The sequence below is a fragment of the Amphibalanus amphitrite genome, unplaced genomic scaffold (assembly GCF_019059575.1).
Source record: "Amphibalanus amphitrite isolate SeventyFive unplaced genomic scaffold, NRLGWU_Aamphi_draft 000491F_arrow, whole genome shotgun sequence".
Classification (NCBI taxonomy): domain Eukaryota; kingdom Metazoa; phylum Arthropoda; class Thecostraca; order Balanomorpha; family Balanidae; genus Amphibalanus; species Amphibalanus amphitrite.
Genome location: NW_024881985.1, coordinates 255,532 through 265,960, shown reverse-complemented (window position 1 = coordinate 265,960; position 10,429 = coordinate 255,532). Strand labels below are relative to the sequence as shown.

At 54.8% G+C, this 10,429-nt stretch overlaps 1 protein-coding gene across 5 annotated transcripts in view; it reads right to left on the bottom strand.

Annotated features, from left to right (window-relative positions):
- The window catches only part of LOC122392563 (ecdysone receptor-like), a 136,564-nt gene that overhangs the window by 95,710 nt on the left and 30,425 nt on the right, over nt 1-10,429 (bottom strand). For all 5 annotated transcript variants that reach the window (XM_043387591.1, XM_043387590.1, XM_043387598.1 and 2 more), the window contains exon 2: nt 558-653. The gene's annotated coding sequence lies outside the window, so the exon portion shown is untranslated. The remainder of the gene's footprint in view (nt 1-557; nt 654-10,429) is intronic.

Genomic DNA, 10,429 nt, shown 5'->3' with positions numbered 1-10,429 from the left:
CGGACCATTCAGCCAGCTGACCCAGATAACGCCGCTCAGATGAGCCAACCCGCTGAGGGTGGATAGACGTCGTCAGAGATATCCTATCGATGTCATCAGCTGCGTTCCCATGTGTCTGGGCTGCACCTCTGCAGCAAAACCGTCCATCGCGGTGAGTGCTCGATTCTCCCCCCCCCCCCCACATAGTTCCATCTCCCGCCCCGTGACCCCGCCCCCTTCCTCGGAGCGTCCGTCGGCCCCGATGACCCGGCCCCGGCGCCCCGCACGGTCCGACGCCGCCCCGTCGGTCGGGAATCGGGAGGGAGCTGTTGGCTGCGGCTCCGATGAATACCTAGTATGGCTCCCACCGACCGGCCAACCAAGCCGCGATGATCGCTATAACAGTAACACGATGGTACGCCTCGTCGCATCGGCGCAGCAGAACCCAGCAACTCGACCGCATCACAGGATTGCAGAGATGTTTGCCGGTCCACCCCGACCGTACCCACCGGGTGGGCAGCATGTATGTGACACTGCGCTAGTGGAGGGCTTATTGGGGCATACGGCGCCGAACTTACCTGGTGCGTGGTCCTCCCGACCGAAGACTGCTTCGCGGAGGGGTGCGGCGTGTCAGCGGTGTTACACGGGTCACAAGAACTCTGCCCGGCTGCCGGCTGAAACGATAGACGACACTGGTCAGAATATTGGTCCGGTCAGGTGGAATGAGGGGCAGATTGACTCATGTTATGTCAGGTCAGGTCGGTTCTTGCTCGACTCGTGCTGATTTTGTCGGTGAAAATAAGTTTCCGAGTCGGGTCGGGTCGGGTTCTGACAAAGATCCGTCAGATCAGGTTAACTAACAATAGCATCAGTCTCAAGCCCCGCCAGCAAGCTGTCAGCTCCGTTTCGGGCCACGGTCGGCCTTCTATATCCAGATAACGCAGTGGTCGGTTTATGAAAAGTACGCAAAGCCGGCTAATAAAGCACAGAGGCCAATTAGTGTGGTGATATATCAAATGGAATTATAGGAACGTAGTCGGGGTTTTGTTTCAGATTACCTGCAACGGGTATTTGGACACCCGTCAAAGTCAATGCTACTCTCAAATCTCATTTCATATCGCAGCACAAACGCTTTAAAAATCGACGATCTACCATTATTTGGTAAAACAACGTTCACGGTAAAACGTTAATGACAGTCAGCAGTCACTTTTTAAAGGCTTAGTTGGAATGCAACAATGCACCATTCATCATTGAGTAATTGGTCATATATATCATGAAGCTTGTAAATGCATATCACATAATGTAACTCAGTGCTTAACCCGCCTGGTTCAGCACCTAATACGTTACAAAACAAAATCAAACACTTCATATATGCATCAGTTATCACACCAGAACGTTCCACTATGCGGGCAGATTTAAATTAGGTTAAGGTTGACTGGTCCGGGCCACTGTGTTACGCTCGCCGAGCAAATACAAAGGGTCATTGCGCAGAAGCGCGTGGCGTGACACTGCAACTTCCACAGAACCGTGTGAAAACCAGCCGCATTCCATTGGACAAATGACAATAAACTATTCCACGGCCGAGAATAGAGCCCTGGAGTCGTCCCAGTCGTCTGTGGTACGGCGTAGATCGTCTGCTATCCAGGTGGACTCAGAGATTCGTAAGTATGAGCACCATGAACAACGAATCTTGGCAACGATTCATAATATATGACGCTATCTGTATGTCATATCGTATATGCAAACAGCTCGGACGAGCCGTACACAGGCCATACGGGCCGGCCAGTGGCCACATCCGCTAACGTCGTGTCGGACGCCGCGGACTTTCACTCGGCCGATCACTATGGAGACGGCGGTACACGCGGGCCTCCCGGCCCAGGTTGGCCGCAGCGAGCCGCACGCAGACATTTGTGGCCGGCTCACGTCTCTGCTCAGATTCAGTGGATCCCGCGTTTGTGGGATCCCGACCGAACCTACCGTCTGGCACAGGTCAGTCGGGGTCGAATCCGGTCACAGCGCGGGATAGTGGACGTTAGAATATATCCGCCATAGACAGGCCGGAGAACGACGAGTACCGCACCGTTAGAGACGGCTGTCTCCCTGTCGGATGTCGATGTCGCCGTGCTGGTATCGCGGGCGGGGGCGGGGTGGGGCGGCAGTCCGGGTCGGAGGGACCGTCGGTGGTTCGTGTGACCGATCGCCTCACAGACAATGCCCCGTTGTTGACAGGATAGGTATGAGCGAGGGTGGGCGTCCCATTTCTGTTGCCTGGTCGACCGCCCCGAGTCGCGTCCACAGACGCGGGATCCACTGAATCAAGCAGAGACGTGAGTCGGCCGCAAATGTCACTCAAATACGTGACCAATCCAGAAAAAAATGACCACGATGCCTTTGATCAGAGAAAGTTCCTCACCGGGAGATAAGCCACACAGAGGCAGCAAAAAGACAGGCGGCATGAAACAGGATCCCAGATTTAAGATCTTAAGTCTGCGGACACTTCCTTTTTATGTAAAACGCTTCTGGTAAAAATGTCGCAGAACAAGAAAGCTTACGGAATAAGACTGGCATGTGTCGCGCCTGGCTGGCAGAGCTGTCGGTTTACTCCACACTAGGCCGGCAGAGCTGCTGGTTTACCCCATAATCTGCCGCTGGTGCCCACGATCCTGCTGGACAGGCGGCTGGATTCACACCCTTGACCGCTCATCTCCGGCGATGGATTGTTCTGACGGGACCGGCAGAGACTGAGCGGGCTAAGTGCGGACCCGGCCACATCTGCAGGCTGGCGTCATCAAGATCACCAGCGTTTTCAGTATCACCACCATCACCATAGACCTTAGGAACAGCGGCAGCGGCGCACAGTGTGGCCAAACGCCAGATTAGCGCGAATTTAATCAAAAAACGAATTTTGGAATTTTGACTTTTTATAACTGTCAGTCGATAGGAAATTGTCCAAAGTATGTCAATATCACAATACTTTGGTTCAATGTCATCCTTTCGGTGTCCAAAAAGCTAGCTAAAGTGGACATACGCAATGCCGGTCCCGGCTGTGCTGAAATCGTCGAAAACCCGCGTCATGTTTACAACACATTTTGGCGTAATTGTCGGAAAGGTTTGGAAATAATTGGAGTGGCATATGACTACTGCGCCTATATTTGATAGTATACCCGAATTCTATAGGTATCCTTGGACTAACCGATGAGTTATGCTCATTTGAAAATGACCTTTTCAAACATCCCCTGAAAACACTGTCCATCTTAAAAACGTAGAGATATAAGAAAATGGCCAAAAAACTCCACGCCAAATCTACTATGAGAAGATTCGCCACACTTTTCTGGACATGATCCATTCAAGAAACCCTGCCCCAACCTGCCCCCCGGCCTTTGGCTCAGCTTTGAACGTATCGGGTTGGCCCGCCCGGGGAGGTCCGGCTACAGGGTGGGCGCGGCGGCGGCTCCGTAACGTTACGCGGATGGCTCAACCGCTGTATTTCTGACTTGTTATAGTGCAGAATACGGTCGCCAATGAATAAATCTTGACAATTTTTCAACCCTCGCCCATGTAGGGGGTGAGGGTGGGGGTCGAAAGGACCCCTCTCGGTTTTTCGCAAAAAGCTCATGTAAAAAGCGGCCGATCGCGACGAAACTTTCAGTACCCTCGAGTTTATCAATTTTACACCTACCCATTAAATTTCACGACCCTGAACCCAATGACCTTTGACCTGTGACCTATTTCTCGAGACCATGTTTGGCCGGAAGCGCGATTGGGCGTATGTTTGCTTGCATTAGCCGCGCGTTTGCAGTCTTTTCGTGGTTTCAAGCGTCTAAACATGTGATATTATGATGTTGGTCCCATGCATTATGGTCGGTGTCAAGATCACTTGAAGGTCAGGTCAGTTCAATGACCTTTGATGACCTTGGTTCACCTTTTTTAGTTTTACATGTTATCAGACTAGTTTTTGGAGCTGATTTCGGATTAAGTAAACATTTGAACATTTAGGAAGAAGTTTTGGTGCATTCGTAACATGCAACGAAGCTGTCACTGGCGGTTGACACCTATTTTATGAATACCCGGCAGGACTGGTTGGCCTGACCTGACCTGGCCCGACCTACGTTCGCGGCTAGCAAAACAATACGGGCGAGGGTTAATGACATGAAGGTGCTTATGGTGTAAGTCTTTGTTTTTACTCTTATTGCTGAGGTTCAGTCCTATCGGTGCGTGTATTTCAGCAACCATCTACCGATTCATGTGCTTCACCAGGAACATTCACACAGAAACATAATTAGATGTTGATTTTTTTTCAAGCAAACTTTGGACAATCATAAGAATTTACCAGAGAAATGATGGGAATTTCGTAAACGATTCCTCCTCCTAACATGCCCATCATTGCTGGGACCCACAATTTTATGCCTCTTATTTGCGGTTAAATTCCAGGATTTCGTAATCAGAGTCGGAGTCGTTCGGAGTCAACAGTTCTGACCCTGCAGTCAGAGTCGGAATCGGAATCGATTTTGGAATCCGGACCAAGACTCGTAGTCTGAGTCACCGAAAATCCATCGACTGCGTGGACTTGCCATGGCTGCGGAGTCAGAGTCCGAGTCGATCGTATAAGTCGACAGTTTTGCCCGGAGTCAGAGTTGAAATTGACTTTTGAAAGCCGTAGTCGGAGTCGGAGTAACTCCATCGACTTCACAGCCCTGGCCTGGTAAGCACATCACCCGTCGTAAGCTAGTTCTCCTTACTTTTAGAGGCGGAACTATGCCATTATATGTCAGCAAGCATTTATAATGCATCGTAAAAGGTCTCACATAGGTTTAAGTGTCAACTTTTAAACCAGGAAACAATTTTCAACGGATCCGAGCAGCGCTGGGATTTAATTCGCGCTAAACTGGTGTTTGGCCACACTGTGCGGCGGCTCCGGTCCCTGGCCGATCCGAGAGCCGCCCGGTGTGACACAAAAACAGCCCCCAGAGTGGTTTGAGCCGCTAGAGAACACAAACAGCTTCGCCCCGCGGCCGAAGTGAAATGGGTCGAGGGATGGCTGAGATGAGAGGGCGCCGGTGGGATGGGACGGGGCGGGACAGGAGTAGGACTGAGTGGGATAGGACGGGATGGGACGGAATGTTATGGAATGATGATTGGATGGATATGCAGCGAGTTGCAAGGCACTGACATAAGAAGCTTGGTTTAAACTTTAAACTGGGAAGCGGTAAGCAGGAAAGTGAAACGAGTGAGGCCGTTGTAGGAATTCTCGACAGATAAACCCGTAAAAAGGAGAAGGGCAGGAAATGAGCGAAAGGAGAAGGGCAGGAAATGAGTGCCAAATAAGTAACGTTTCAATGAGGTCGGGTTTTGGACGTGTTTCTTGCTATCAACAAGGCTTAGCTTAATGCAGGATCTCCATGAATTGCGTCAGCTGGCTGCTGAGTGCTGAATTGGCGATTCGTAGTGACGTCAGGTGGCTATGACCTGACGCTGAGCGTTTCGACATCAGTCGTCAGTATGCAACAGACGGTACGACCGTCTACTCCAGCTAACGGCAGGCTGCCCAGTGTCCACCCCGCTCAAAGCGGTGTCCTAGCTCCGCTTTGACCCGACATTCCTAACCCTCCCCGATCTCCCTCACACGGCACAGCCTATCTCCCTCTCGTCCCGCCCCGCGCGCACCATCCCGACCCGGCCGAGCGGTGCGCCGGCTCGGCCGCGCTATGGCGGTCACGCGCCGCTTTCGTCACGCGGAGGAGAAAGTGCGGCGGTGGCGGCGCGGCGGGGTCAGCGCCGCGCCGGAGCGTCGGAGCGCCGGCCGCTGACCTATATAGCCGCTGAGCGCCGCTGGGAGAGCGGTGAACGGCCTGCTCAGGGTCGTCTGCGGGCTGACCGGCCGGCTGACTGGCCGGCTGACCCCCGCCGCTGGGCAGCCACGGGCGATACACCGTCGGCACACGGCTCAATGGGGCCGCCGCAGCTGTTCCACGGTCATCCGGTAGGCACCGGGGTAGGGGAGGGAGCTCTGGGGGCAGTGTGGTGACCCCTCGGTCTGAGCTAGCCGGACAGTGCCCCCTACCCTTCCCAGCCACTGGACCGACCCGCTGAGGTATCCCCTCCCCTCCGCAGACTGAATGGAGGAGGCCCGGTCGTCCCTTGGCCGGGCCGCCAAAAATACCGACGCATACCCTGTTTGCGCGCGCATGGGGAGGGGAGAGCGGGTGGTGGCGGCGGCGGCTCACACGCACCCCTCCGACGCATTCTGGGTCGAGGCGACGGACATTCGCGCGCCATTCTGTTCAAATTTGCACAGCGGAGAGGGTGACAGGCGGCCGAGAACACTTTTCAGAGTGGCTAGGAGCGAAAAGCCAGCTGAAAACTTCTCAACTGAGCGGGAGCGAGTATTCGCAGTCTCAACCGCAGCGCACCATTCCGGCGCCGAGACGGTCGGTGCGAGCGGGGCCGAAACTGTTTACGTTGGGGCGCTGTGTGCGTGGCCGGCCGCGGCGCAGGGAGCTACCCTGTGGGACGGTGCGTCCCAGCCACGGTACGGGAACGCTCACCGCTCCCCGCGCGGTGGGGCAGTAGGCGAGAAAGGGTGCAGTGACCCTCTCCGCCCCACCGGCCAGCCGGCCTTCCCTGCGCGGCGAACGGCGCGCATAAACAAGTGGAAAATACCGTCACACGCACGCAGTGACGCACCATCTGCGGCCGGGGGGGGGGGGGCGTGACGTCACGCAGAGAGGGGTGAACTCTCACTGACCGGCGCGCGGTCCGCGGCATAGGACGGAGGGACGGAGCGAGACAGTAAACTCGGGAGAAAGGATGGACTCAGGACTACTGAGTGAGGAGGGACTGCGCTGGGAAGTGGAATGTCGTCACCTTTATTGCGCCCATGCCAGCGCAATAGCTGGAAACGGATCCAGCTAGAGGCGAACACAGGAATGCATTTTTGTTAGTTGAAGTGCTGGGAATCTCAATCTGCTAAATTTCATTTGAATGATGCGGGTAAATTGATTAATTTGAGCTTCAGTGCAGTGGTTGGCTGGGTGGACTGAATGCCGGGTCAAGGTGAACAATGTTTTGGGGTTACCTGACCCCTAAGCAGCCTGATTGACCCTTGAAGCCGGGTTTAGTGGTCACAAGTCCGGGTCGCCGGTTGGCGGTTGCGGTCCTTGGGTAGGGGCTAGAGGGTCGAAGGTAGTGTTGGATTTGTGGGTCGGCAGTTTTGGGTCGGCAGACTCTCCGTGCCAATATAACAGAGGTGGTCATGATTGGGGGGAGATCTGGGCGGGGTGGGGGAGGCGGAGCGCGCCGATGACACCCTCGGGCGTACTCCCAAGGCCACACACACGTCACACACATACACATGAAACAGACACGTCGGTGGTCGGGGCGCCTCGCCGGCCACTGGTCACTGGTCGTCGTAGCACAGCACGGTGGCCACTGATCGCCGGCGCGTCGGTCAACGGTCAGACGCCGGTCACCGATCGTCGGTCACTGACCACTGGTCACTGGCTACTGGTCATCGGTAGCTGCCTCAGACCGTCGGGTGAGGGTTCGAGGAGCGCCCAGGAGGAGAGGGGAAGGGGGCCTCCCAGGAGGAGAAGGGAATTATGAGGGGAGCGGGAGGCACGAGGGACGCTCCAGGTCACCGCCCGGTCAGTCTTAGCATCACTGTGGTACTCCGTACGTCGGTCGGTCCAATTCGACTGGTCCCGAAGTGAGAGTGTTGGTCTCAGCGGTGTAACTTTCTATATGTATGGGGGTGCAGGTGCACCCCCATCCCCTGAAAGTGCACCCCTATCACGTCAAAGTGCACCCCCATAGGCTAAGCGGCGCCCCACACGCCGCCCGACACCGATAAGCTCTTAGCAGAATATGGCGAGGGTGATTTCCCGGCTACATTCCGTCTCGTGACCGGCGTCGTGCTGCTTGCGAGCTTGAGAAGCGTCCAATCGTATCGTTCCCCAAAAATGGGTGAAAGGGACACCCCGCGGCAAGAACGGGACTTTCTCAGCAAAAGTGGAGCGCCCGAGGCAGAAGTGGGGCACCTCCAACGTAGGTTGGGATCGTCAAGCAGAAGACTGGCGCCCAAGCGGAGGAGAGGCGCCCCCAGTATGAATGAGGCACCTCAAGCAGAACTTGGGTTCGCCCAGTAGAAGAGCGTCCTCAGTAGAACACGGGCGACCCCAGCAGAAAGGGGCGCCTCACCAGAAGATGGGCGCCCCAGCAGAAGAAGAGCACTCCAGCAGAAAGGGGCGCCCCACCAGAAGAGAGATGCCTCCAGCAGAGAAGGACAAGACAAGAATGGCTCCCAGCAGAAAGGGGGCGCCCCACCAGAAGAGGGATGCTTCCAGAAGAAGAGAGGCACTCCAATATAAATGGGGGCACCTCAAGAAAAAGTTAGGCTCGTCCAGCAGTAGTGGGGCGCCCCAGCAGAAGAGGAGTACTCCCAGCATAGGGTCGCCCCAGCAGAAAGGGGCGCCACACCAGAAAGGGCGCCCTACCAGGAGAGGGATGCCTAAAGAAGAGAGGCGCCCCAATACAAAAGGGGCACCTGGAGCAAAAGTTCGGTTCATCCAGCAGCAGTGGGGCCGGGGCGCCCCCAGCAGAGGTGGGGCGTCCCCAGCGGCCCCGGCGGAAATGGAGCATCCCCAGCAGAACAGGGGCTCCCCAGCAAAAGAGCAATGCCCCAACAGACATAGCCGAGTACCTTCAGCAGAAGTTGAGGTGGCCGAGCAGAAGAGAGGCGCTCTAGCAGAAGAGTGCGCACCCGTAGAAGAGGGGCGGTTCCACCAGAAGAGGGGCGCCTCCAGCAGAAGAGGGCAAAAGAGGGGTGCCCGCAAAAGAGGGGCGCCGCCCGCAGAAGGGGGCGCATCCAATAAAAATGGGACACCTCAAGCGGCAGTGTGGCTCGCCGAGCACAAGAAGGGCGCCCTCAGTAGAAAAGGTCGAGCGACTTAAGCAGAAGTTGGGTTCGCCTGCGGCAGAAGAGGGACTCCTCTAGCAAAATTAGGGCATACCCGGGAAGGGAAATGTCAGACTCCAGCAGAAAAGTGAGACCTCAGCAGAGGAGGGGCGCCAATCAGAAGTAAGCCCCGCCGAGCAGAAGAGGGGTGACCTCAGCAAGAGAGAGGCGACCCCAGCAGTAGAAAGGCGCCCAATAAAAAAGGTGATTCCAGCAAAAGTGGGTGTCACCAGTCGCCGAGCATAAAAAGGGCACCCCGATTCTATAAGAGGTTGGAATAAAAAAGTAAAATGCAATTCCGTTATAAATTCAATTGATTGATTGATATTCGTGCAAACCCGCTCGGCTCTGTGTTAAGCATATGGGGACGGCGAATTTCTCCCGGAGGGAAGCACCTCGCTCACTAAAGCACGTGAATCAGCCGCATTCCTGTGTGGCGCGCAATGCTGAAGAGATATGTGTTTCCGCGGGTATCTCGCAAGCCCTAACAGGAAAAGCTCGCTGCAAAAACTGACCGCTTCAAAAAACCCGCAATCCTACTCAAATGGATATTTAAACAAGATATCTTGGCTCGCTCCGCGTCGCTTTGGCAATCAAAGTATGAGGGAGAAAATTTGGGATCGATTGGTGTTCGTCCCGTGTTAATCGGACGTCTAGAAGCTTAGATATTCACGAAAAACTTGTTGAACCTGCCAAAGTACCTGCCAGCTTGCTGTATCACCTGCTACTTGGTAATGTACTGAAAACTTGCTAATGTACTGAAAACCTGCCAAAGTACTTGGTATTTACTTGCCTAAATACCGCAAAGAACTTGTTCCTTTCCGACGTTTAAATCAGACGGCTTTAGTCGATCAATGACTTTGCGAATTTGCCTTGGTCTCAGATAATTTTGATTTGTTCCAATGAATTATTTGTAATTTGAATTATACTTGTTCCCAATTTGTATTTTGTTTCACCTACCTATCATTTCTAACTTGTTTTAGCGTCCTACCTATTAAGCGATTACACATACGTTGAGAGAGCCGGTGGGTGGTTATAATGCAATACCCTGCACGGTGAACAGCTTGCGAGTTTTACAGCGGTGCGATTGCTGGGGCTTATCGCTGACAGAAAAGGGTAAATACAGTAAATACAGATGGCTGTGTTGGATCCCTTTGCTTTTGCCCAACATTCAGCGTTGGAATTGTGGCTTTACCGTCCCTCTTATCAAAGTTATCTAACTTTTTGTAGCTTCGTCAGGTTAGACACGACGCGCGTGACCTCTGGCGGCCGCTGGCGGAACTACCGCGCACGGCCCGCACACGGGCCTGGCGGCCGCCAGTGGAACTACTGCGCAGGTGGCAGCACCTACCCGTGGAGAAGCGGCTGGCAATCGGCCGCCCCACTCCCCACCCCGCCCCCACCCAGCTGGCCGCCAGACCGTGGGAACGACTCGGCTCAGCGCTGCCGGCCGCTGGACGGGGAAACCCCGCCCCGCCGCCCGCCGCCCAACACACT